Consider the following 11,717-nt stretch of genomic DNA (forward strand, 5'->3'; position numbering starts at 1 on the left):
CAATTAAATTCCACCTTGTACTGAGTAATTGATACCGGGATATTTTTAGCTACACTACCCTGCCAACTTTTCAAAGGGTTCACAGTAACACTTTCCTCTGTATTGGAGGCTTAAGGTTCATTTCAATGCAGTTATCTTTTTGAACCATTAAGGAAAGTCCACTTATTTTAGCTGGACTATTTATAAACTCATGCCTTCTTCTCAGAATCAGATTTCTCCTAAGACCTTCCAATACCCAAGCTGCGTTAATAAGAGAGCAAAAATATTTCAATGTGAAAAAACTTTGTGAGATTGTTTTTGGCTCTATGTCTGTCCGCCTGAAGGACTGTAAATTGTTGTCTTTTAGAAAAACACTATGGTAAAGTCTTGTGTGCAATTGTCTTTCTTCATGGGAAGAACAAGATGATAGATGGTATTCATGAGGCTTGTGGTTTAGCTTTGTCCTCTTGAGCTGTTTTTTCATTGATTGCTTTCATAACAATTAGAATATTTTAGTCACTAAGTTTTAATCTGATTGATTATCTTGGTTTCATTGTTTCTCAACCATCAATATGCAGACATTTGATCCCATTTATTGTGAATACCAGGCCAAGTCTACTTCCTGGTTTTCAGAGGCACAGAAAGTGCAATAGGTAATTAAGAGCATTGCAATACCATTTAATGTAATGTGAGAATAGACATAGTTAGATCATTTAAAATGCTTTCCAGATCTAAACATCAAAATGGTAAAGAAAAATGGGAAAATTCCAGGTGATCCTCTAATATTATTAAACAATAAATGTATTCCCCATTGTCTGATTATTAAGTAATTACATTCATTTTCTAGTTTTACTGAATACAGACATAGAAATAGATAAAGATTCTTATGTAGATATATAGATTCAGACCTAGACATTAATGTAGTACCACTAGAACCTGGAATTCATATTATATAAATAGGTTGGCTGAAAGTTATTAATATATGAAAGTATTAATGGTGACTTTTGGTTTAAACGCCAATGACAACCAAATTCAAACTATAGGAATGAAATATAAACCCAGTCATTTATTACTGGTTAATAATATTTTATAAATAAGACAGAACTTCATCTAAGCAAGTAAATCATTAGCTTTTGAAACTGACATGGAAAGAGAAGGATGCTCATTCATATAAGTTACATTTTACCCTTGACCTCTCTTCCACTGATTGTGATTTTTTACCTTTGCTTATGCCGGAAGGATATGACAGTCTGTCAAAATTCCAAGATCTTATGTTTACATCATTCACTTGAAGAATGAATTTTGATGAGTACTTGAATTGATTCTGTGCATAAATTACAAGTGCTAAAATTATCAACATTTTCTCCCAAAATGCATATTTTATTTTATAATGCATATTGAGTCTTCCTATTATTATAGGTTTACATTTTTCTTTAAAAAGGCAGTTTTCTTTATTCATATTAGAAAATAGATGACTTTTAGGTCCATTTATCATATCATACAATGACCAAAACTATAAATGAGGCAGAATTAAACATAACTTTTGCAGAGCAGGGATGAGGGGTGCCAAAACAATCAGAGAGTCCAAAGTCATCATAAGATATGGTGTCAGGTGATAAGTAGTGACCCAGTCATATGATAATCATTGAGGCAATTCAGTAAGATGCAATCAGTTAACTGGGCAGATGGATGAGGCATGGTAACTGGGACCCTAAGATCAGTTAATATATAGGACTGTAGGCAGACAGTGACCATCATAAAGTGATCCAACAGTAGATCACAGAACTCTAGTCCCTAAAGATGTTTACCTAAAGCAAAGCAGAAACTCAGGCCTGCAAGAATTTGTGTACTGAGGAGTATATGAAGACAGGAACTTGGGGGAAAGGGAAAAAACAGGGAACTGCCTTCTATTTGCCAGACAAAAGCTAGGCATTAATATAACACCTCTGTAACAGAAGTCTTTCTAACAACATTTGAGAGATAATGTATCTGAGGCTCAGAGAAGTAAAATAACTTACCCAGGGCAGCAAGGCAAGGATAGTGGTAAAGTGAGGATTCAAGCCCAGGTAATATATTCTCTATAATAGAATCCTGTAATCAACTGCTGAGCAAGGAAGCAGAACGTCAATGATTAGAAGTATAGCACCAATCAGAACAACTCCCAGCTAGATTGAGGATGCTGAATCAACGAAAGGACTGGTCTGTATTTCCTAAAATTATCCCCAGTAAAGGTTAGAGTCGATCCCAGAAGCTGAAGCAGAATTTAGCGCTTAGGGCAAGGGTCAAATGATTGCAACTGTGGATAAAGGGTAGTCTGTGGATGCAGGAAACCAAGTAGTCCTGATTCCATTGACGTTACCAAAAAAAAAATTTTTAAGCCTCAAATGACAACATTGCTTAGCTCTAATACTTTCCTTATGTTGTATCCCTTCTTAACAATAGATAAACCAATGTAAAGAGATCTTAAATCTTAAGGGTAATAACTTCAAATGACAAAGTAACATATGGCAATTATATGGAGTCCAAATGAGCTTTGCTTATTCCTGCCTAAGTACGTAATCGATATGCTGCTAAGTGTTAATAAATACTGAATCTGTTATCCATCTAATTTTTAACTCTTCAAGAAAAAACGTGTTACATTATTTGCTGAAACAGATCTCCCTGAATTGCCATTTTATGAAGACCATAACTGAGCTTTAAAGTGATTACAAGTGACTGGTTCTAGTGTCAGTTGGGGAAAAGGAATGGTAAAGTAGACATTTCACCAACATAAGATTGAACCAATCATACTTTTGTAACCAATATAGTAGAAACTTTACCTACCTTGCAAAATTTACTAGTGTGTATTCTCTTCCATTACAATCCCGAAGATGGGGAAACGTTTTCCTTGGTCAGGTCCTTTGAGAAATATTAAAGATGTTTTGCCTTTCTTTAACGTCATCTAATCTAGTAAAATTAGGAAGGCCGTAAAGCCTTGTTAAATTGAAAATTGCCTTGAACTTGGAGCACATTAATAGCTTCATAGCCCTGGGATGCTATAAATTGAGTTAATGGCACATGGAAAAAAATCAATCAAGGAATTCAGTATTAAGAGGATTTGGAATTTGAAATCAATAAAGCTATCACATAAAGGTTTGATAGCCACAAGCCTCATGGAAATATAGAAAGGCTTTGGGACAGCAATCGTGAAGGAGTCTAATGCCTCTTCCTCTATATTACCCTCACTGTCAGCAGTTAGTGCCACCTCTCAGCACCTCCCCCACCCCCCCAAAAATAGAACCCATTGCAGTTCTGAAATCTCTCAGCAGCCTCACCCATCTTCTTCTCAATGCCCTTATATCCTCACCATTCTAAGTTAGCCCCCTGTATTTAAGAGGAAGGGGTGCTCCTCTTCCTTTTATAAGCTGACCCTGACCCCCTTCTTCCTCCTCTGGTAATTGATTTTCTCAAATTCACACACACCTACACCCCTGATATTTCAGATCCTCAGTCTCGCCCTCTCTGCTACCTCTTTGTTCACAGCCTAAAAACAAGCTGAAAACTCCCCTCGTCACAAAACACCTCTACTCTACCCTCCCACCTCCCCTTCAGCTTTTCCTAATCTCTCTACTTCCTTTTTCTCAAAACTACTTGAGATAATGGTATATTTCTGCTGTCTGTGGCCTCAACTTCCCCTCAACCCACTGTAATTTGGACCCTGCCTACCCATCTCCCAAGTCCGCTGACACTGTTCTCAGAAAGGTCACAAAGGACCTGTCTTTACATAACATCTTTATTCCAATGATCTCCAAATGTATAGCTCCAGCTCAGATCTCTTTTAAGCTCCAGATTGATGTACATCGCACTTTTCTTGGCATATCTACTTTGATGTTTCAAAAGCATCTTAAACTTAATTTTCTCAAAACTTATTATCAATTTTTCCCTCACAAGTGAGTTTCCTTTCCAGCTTCCTTAATCTCACTATCCAGCCAGAATCCTAGGATTCTTCCTCTTCCTCACCCTCCTCCCATCCAATCTATTGTCAAGTACCATCCATTCTACTTGCCAGATATTTAGCAAAGCCCTTCACTTCTCTCCAGCCCACTGCCACCAATCTTCTCCAAACCACCATGACTTCTTGCCTGAATCATTGTAGCAGTCTTGCTATTGGTCCTCTTATTTTTACCCTTGACTCCCTCCAACCTATTTTCTACCCAGTAGCCAGAGTCGTCTTTGCAAGAGGGCAATTGGATCATATTATTCTGTGCTTTAGAATACTCAAAGACTTCTCATTACACCAGGAAAATTCTCCACACTTCCTAATTTGACTTACAAGCTTCTGAGTGACTTCCTCAATATCTCCATTCTCATCTGAAACCATCCTTACCTTGCTTACTGCACTGAATTCCAGCACCACAGGTTGTTTCTTGCAGACCGATCTTTCTTTTATCTCATTATCTTCACCATCTTGTTCCTTCTGGTTAAAATGCTTTTCCCCATGATGGTTCTTTTGGCTTTTCCTCATCTTTCAGTTCTCATTTAAGATGCCACCTCCAACAAAAGGCTTTCCTGAGAATCCAACCTTAATTAGTGAACACCCAGTATTCTCTTTCAAAATTCTGTTACTTTCCCATATAGCACTTAGTAGTGTTTGTTTGCTTCTGTGTTTATGGTTTCTTCCCTCTCTGGATTAGAAACTCCATGAAGGAAAGGATCATTGTTTTGTTCACAACACAATAATTAAAACCCAGCCTAGTACCTGACAGTAAATATCTGTGAAGTGAGTGTATGCTAAATTTCTTGGCTCCAGACTTTTTGAGTCTTTTGAATTTTGAAAGATAAGTCTAGTCTTAATTTTTTTCAGATAAGATTTAAGGAAGGTATTTTTTGACTTGCAGTAAAATATTCTTTCATTTATACAATTTTATATTCATGCTTTAAGACCATCTCAAAAATTTAAGATTGTAAATGTTCAACCAAGAGCCAGATAGGGGAAAACCTAACATTTTAATTATTTTAGGAATTTTCAAAGGCTGGTAAACGTGATAAACCACCAGTATGGTCTTTTTGCTTCACTTCAGTCATGAACTGTCTACATCCCTCCCACCTGAACCACAACCAATTTATCAAACAAAGGTAACATTTAGTGATACCTGGTTATTTTTATACTTGTTTCTTTTTATTTTATTTTATTTATTATTATTTTTTTTTTGGTACGCGGGCCTCTCACTGCTGTGGCCTCTCCTGTTGCGGAGCACAGGCTCTGGACGCGCAGGCTCAGCTGCCATGGTTCACGGGCCCAGCCGCTCCGCGGCATGTGGGATCTTCCCGGACCGGGGCACGAACCCGCGTCCCCTGCATCGGCAGGCGGACTCCCAACCACTGCGCCACCAGGGAAGCCCTGTTTCTTATTTTAAAAAATGGCTTGGAAACTTTTAACTTGGGCATTGTCTTAATGTATTCAGTTTAATGAAGCATCTATTCAACCCATCTCTTAGTCTCAGAATATTGTCATCGTATTGATTTCAACGTGTTGGTAGTAGCAACATCTACACACAATGTCAAGCCATAGTCATGTTTATTTCCAAAATAATTTTTTTCCTTGTCCACAAAAATAGCAAGTGATAAGAAAAACATGTCTAATAAAATGACCTAACTTAACTGTGGAAAATTCCCTGAGAAAACGTGAGGTTTACAGAGTTGAAATGCTAAGTTTTCATTATATAATATGTTACATTAACACCTGAAAATAACATTAAGTATAGTGTCCAGACATGAGGCAGGAGCAGTTCTACAAAAGCCTTGTAAAGTCACACATGGAGAATTGTGCCCAGTTCTTAATGCCATATTAAGATAATTTCCTTCAGAGGAGGAGACCAAGATATTTGGGAAGAAAATTTTAGGGAGACATAATAGCCATTTCTGAATGTTTAAATGCTATCAGAGAAGAGAAATCTTATGTTTGGTGTTTCCCAGGGTATTAATCAGGATTCTCCAGAGAAACAGAACCAATGGGATGTATACAGATAGAATGAGATTTATTATAAGGAATTGGCTCATGCAGTGATGGAAGCGGATAAATCCCAAAATCTGCAGGGTGAGTCAGCAAACCAGAGAGCTGATTGTATAGTTCCAGTCTGAAGGCTAGCAGCCTTGAGACCCAGGAGGAGCTGATACTTCAATTGAGTCTGAAAGCAGGAAAAGACTGATTGTCCCAGTGCAAAGATAGGCCGGAGGAAATCTCTCTTACTCTGTAGAGGGTCAGTCATTTTGTTCTAATTCAGGCCTTCAAGTGATTGGATGAGGCACACCCACATTAGGGAGGGCAGTCTACTATGTAGCAATTTAAACCCTAAGCTCGTCCAAAAACACCCTCATAGGAATACACAGAATACTGTTTGACCAAATATCTGGGTGCCGTGTGGCCCAGTCAAGTTGACACATAAAATTAAGCATAACAGCCAGAGTGCTAGATTTGAACCCATTCAATTCAAATAGCATTGTTAAGTGGTGACCACAAGCCACTCTGTGTGCAAATAAGTAAGTGCTTGTGATACAGCAGCAACCGAGCAGACAGGTGGCAGAAGTAGCAGGAAGGTAGATGTAGAATTGAAAAAAAAATACTATCCAATGAGCAGAAGGGCCCATTCATGAAAAAAGCCCCCCCTTAAGAAAGACTTCCCGCCAACAGAGACACTTCAATTAATTGGAAATGGCCACCTACCAGTTTTAATACAGAAAACATTCCTCATTGAGAGGGCTGTTAATTACATAACCTTAAAGATCTCTTTCAGCCCTAAAATCTAGCACTCTGGGAGTTTGTTCAATTTAGTTACATTACCAGTAAATTACTTTATGTGCTTGCCTAAGGTATTGGTTATAAAGTGATCCTGATTTATAAAGGATATTAGAACATTAAAAAAAGTTATGGATACATGAACATAAATACAAGAAAAATATGAAATGTAGGACAATTATAAGCAAAGCCTTTGAATCATCCTTACTTTATTGCTGCCTTCCACGTCATTAATTCTGATCTGAAATAACTTAAAAATAGCATCTACAACATGCTGCACACTTTCTATTCATGGATACTAAACACCAAAAATAACAGAAGTAAATTGAACTTCATGAATGATTCATGGCTTCCCTTGCGTCTCCATTGTCAAGGAAATTAGCAGCATTGGATATCTCCTTAGATAAATTTGATTTTGCCATATTCAGTAGACTACTTAATGAAAATGAATATTTCACATTTATGTTCATAGAATTGTTAATGAATTTTAGTGCCCATAGCTTTTTTGTTGAGCAGAGGGGTGGGTGTAGGGAAGACAGGAACCTTTTCTGAATTAATTTATTCCTTTTTCCAGGCTGCTTTTTTGAAACTGTGGGAAAGCAGTCTTTCTGAAAAGTCTCTGATCTTTTAAAGTTAGAAAATAAAAGCCAGTGTGAGAATGGAGTTCCATTTATTAAAATTAGTTTCATAATCAACTTGTCTATAAAGTTAGCCATTTAGCTGTTCACTTCTACCCTATCGACAGTTTAAGTTTATTTTCCATGTATGGATAAGTGGCTATGTAGATGGATGAGGAGATCTCTGATTTACAGATTTAGATTTCTGGAAATTTCTTCTCGTCTTGATGCTCTAATGGATGACCATTTTGCTACTAGCTTCCTAAGAGGAAGTCAAAATAAAGGGTATTGTTTTGTCTAAAGGTTTTAGGTATTAACCAAACACTTAAAGACACAATTTTGAATGGAACTTTGATCTTCTAGAACTGGACACCCTTGCTAAACTGAGGGCTTTGGTACACTTAGGATCCTAACTTGATAATAACGATTGCTAATATTTATTGACTATATATTATGGGCCAGGCACTTAACAAAAATTTCCAATTGAACATTCACCAGAACCCTACTGTTTTACTCCATTTTACAGAGAAGGAACTCAAAGCACCAAGGCAGTTACTTGTCCAGGTCACAAAACTGTAGTGGTCCAAAAGGGATTTGAACTCAAGAAATCTGACTTGAACGATTTACTCCCCCTTCATACTGTCCTCAGAAAACTCCTTTCTGGCTTCCCCACTGTGTGGGAGTTGGGTGGTTTGGGGGTATGCTCTATCTGAATGCAAAGCAGACACCTGAAAACAGCAGGTTTTAATTGGTCCTTCTCCTCTCTACTGAATCACTCTCAGTTCGGCTCCTACATGGGCATTTATTTTCTGACATTCTTGCCAACGAAAATGAACGTTGATATAACTTAAGAAAAACTTTCATTTTACCAGGTCACTTCTACAATTGCAACAGATCATACAATGGTCAGAAACCCTTCTTCTTCTAAATGGCTAGAGATACGCTTCCCTAAATCGTTTTAGTACAGCATTAGGCTTAACTGACTGCAATGGTGCTGTAGTTTCAAAGTCCATCCATTACTCATAATTGTGGTTCATGAACATCTATAACCTTGACAATGGACATATTCCTGAGAGGTCTTGACTTGGTTTCTTCTGTGAACCACACGCATATAGGAACCATATAATTAATATAGATAATTTAGTTTTCATTTCAGTGTCAATTTCCATGTTTAAACTGCTTTTTTCTTATTTTTAAGATCAAAGATTTTAAAAGGGAGATTTTAAAAAAATATTGATATCATGACCCAACCCCAGACCAATAACATCAGAATTTGTAGAAGATGAGCCCTTTGGCAAGCACTTTTTTAAGCTCTCCAGGTGATTTTAATATGCAGCCATGTATGACTGCCACTGCTCTAAGGCTGTCATGCTTTAAATTTTTGTTTTTCAATTTTTTTCACCATCCCTTCTAATAGACCCAGCTCTCTAAATGGGAAACAGAATGGAAACATAGAAATGAAAGAAAGTACAGCAAAGAACAGAAAATAGCACAATTTCTTTCAAAGAAAAAAAAAATCACTGAAATGATCAAAGGAAAAAAATTTAAACTATTTTTTCCTTTATCCCCTCTGGCAGAAGGCTCCATTGTTTTTTTTCTTTAAAGGTGCATGTCTTGACATAAATAAGTAGACCAAGGGACCCTGCCTATTATTGGAATTAAGTGCTTCAATCAGATTTCCAAATCCATGTAATGAGTCAAGTTGTTACAAGATGCTACTCTATTTTGAAAGCCCTGATATATATACCTATATTGGTATGAATGCACTCAGTGAAACTTTAATTTGTATTATGATGCTGTGGTAAATGGAGTTATCTACTTGGGAAAGAGGCATGGGCATCAGCTGTTTTTGTAACATTATAATGTTAAAAAAAAATTAGTTAACAATTTACTCCTGAATGAATACATAGCAACAGGCTTTACAGGAATAGTTTTTTGTTTGTTTCTGTTTTTTATTTTACTTTATTTTTTTAATTGAATGAAAGATTCTTTAAATCCTATAGTGCTTTACAGTTTTCAAAAGTTTCACATACATGATTTCATGTAATCGCATAATAACCCTTTTTCCCCCCACCCCTATGTTGCCCCTCCCCCTTCCCTCTCCCCACTGGTCACCACTAGTTTGTTCTCTGTATCTGAGTCTGTTTCTTTTCTGTCTTATTCACTAGTTTGTTGTAATTTTTTAGATTCCACATGTAAGTGATATCATTTATATTCTTTACAGGAATAGTTTTATCAAACCGAAATTGAGCAAGGTCCATTTCTTTCAACCATAAAAAATGAAACAATAATTTCTGTGTACATCTTCATCTCCCACACCCTGTCTCATAGGCACTGACTGTCCTCAGTGTGATTGTGTGAAAAGAGCAGATTTGTCGCAGAGCTCCCACAAGCTGACTGCATTGATTCCAAATAGATTGTATTCCCAGGACTGGGATTACGTAGACCTACAATTCAGACAAGAAATTTCACTGAGTAGAGCCAAAGGGTCACCTGCTCTTACCTTAAAAACTGTCAGAGTGGGAACCCATCACTTGTCTGATATGTTCCCTGAGGTGCTTGTCAAACATTCATGTACTTACAGGGATCTTGTTAAGATGCATTCTGGTTTAATGAGCTTGGGCTGGGGCCTGAGGGTCTGCATTTCTAACATATACCCAGGTGATGCTGGTGCTATTGGCCTATGGACCACACTGTGAGTAGTAAGAATCTGGAGTAGGTTAAAAAAAGAGAAACAAACAAAAAACCCTGTCTCACCTGTGCTCCTCCTCAATCTGCTTTCCCAGTCTGTTTGCTTCCTACTGAGATTTAAATAATTAGCCGTTGTCACAGTGGTTGCTCAGCACTTGATTCAAAAGAGTTTTGAGTTTTAAATTAACTGAGGCAGAAAAGTCATTTTCAGATGACCTGAATAATTCCCAAACACTGAAATCTGAACAGCTTAGATGCTGTTAGGCACCCTGGGCGTGTAACATTCCTGGCTTGCTCTTTAATATAAGGAAGATTCCCAGCTGTAGTAGGTCATTAGTACTCTTAAGCCCACACTAAAAATAATATTTGGTTGAATATTTTGTACTTAGAAAGGATTTAATTTTAATGAAGGAAAAAATAATAAATAATATTCTATTTGATTTTCTTTTTTTTAATTTTTATTAGAGTATAGTTGCTTTATAATGTTGTGTTAGTTTCTCCTGTACAGCAAAGTGAATCAGCTACACGTATATATATATATATCCCCTCTTTTTTGGATTTCCTTCCCATTTAGGTCACCACAGAGCATTGAGTAGAGTTCCCTGGGCTATACAGTAGGTTCTCATTAGTGATCTATTTTATACATAGTAACAATAATGTATATCTGTCAATCCCAATCTCCCAATTCATCCCACCACCCCGCCTTTCCCCCTTGGTATCCATACGTTTGATTTTCTTGTCTCCAAACTAGAGCTTTTAGTGGAAGGAGCATAGAGTTATACCTTCACTATCTAGAGATCTGGGATCTAACGAGTCATTCTGAAGAAGTCAAGTTTGCTAGACTTTAACTATTTTGATGCAAATATTTCTCAATAGAGAAATCTAAAAATCATCTATTCTTTTCTGATGATTCAGGGTCATAATTGTGATCATTTTTCATGATGTGATGAAGCTCTAGCTTCATCTGAAGCAAAGGGAGGTATAAGGACTTGTACTCTGATCCTCATGGTGACCTTAATTTAAGACCTACTTTTTTAAGAGTCTTCCTTGGTGGAGTGATGAAGGCCCCTTTCTACATAATTAATGTGTCAATAAAAGAAATGTCCATCTCTAGTCAATTAGGCATATTTCTATAACTCAAAAAAAAAAAAAAGGCATTTTCCTGGCAGAGTTCTCATTTTAAGTAACATAGTCTCTTCATTAGAGATCAGTAACAGCTCTTCACGAATCATTCATTTCAACATCTCAGCCATTGTCCAGGTCCTCAGTGTCACCTTTTCATCACCTTCTTCCATTCTTACTGCCATGGTGACGTGTTCTCAAGTCACCCGCATTCATGCAATGTCCAGTTACTGAGTTACATGGGTTTTTTACATGTAATACCCTATTCTCTCTGTTTCTGCCATTATTTTATCTCTTCTTCTTTGAATTTGTACATGCTATACATGCCAAAACAGTACCTTGTTCTTTAGAGGGAAGATATTTTACATAATTGTCATCTGACTGTAGATGGGAAGTATTAGGAAGAGTCTCCCCCAAGAAATGCAAAACGATTATTATTTTTGCATTTACTGATTATTTACTTCAAACCTTTAATCTAGTAGCATAATCAAAGGGACAAGCTTGAGTTTGCTAAATTTTCACAGTTTCCTAAC

The 11,717-nt window shown here is 36.9% G+C and overlaps 1 protein-coding gene across 1 annotated transcript in view; it reads right to left on the reverse strand.

The window, feature by feature from the left end:
• The window catches only part of COMMD8 (COMM domain containing 8), a 152,276-nt gene that overhangs the window by 34,984 nt on the left and 105,575 nt on the right, over positions 1-11,717 (reverse strand). The gene's annotated exons all lie outside the window — the stretch shown is intronic.

The sequence above is a fragment of the Delphinapterus leucas genome, chromosome 5 (assembly GCF_059928025.1).
Source record: "Delphinapterus leucas isolate spDelLeu-1000000601 "Yukka" chromosome 5, BTC_Dleu_Yukka2, whole genome shotgun sequence".
Classification (NCBI taxonomy): domain Eukaryota; kingdom Metazoa; phylum Chordata; class Mammalia; order Artiodactyla; family Monodontidae; genus Delphinapterus; species Delphinapterus leucas.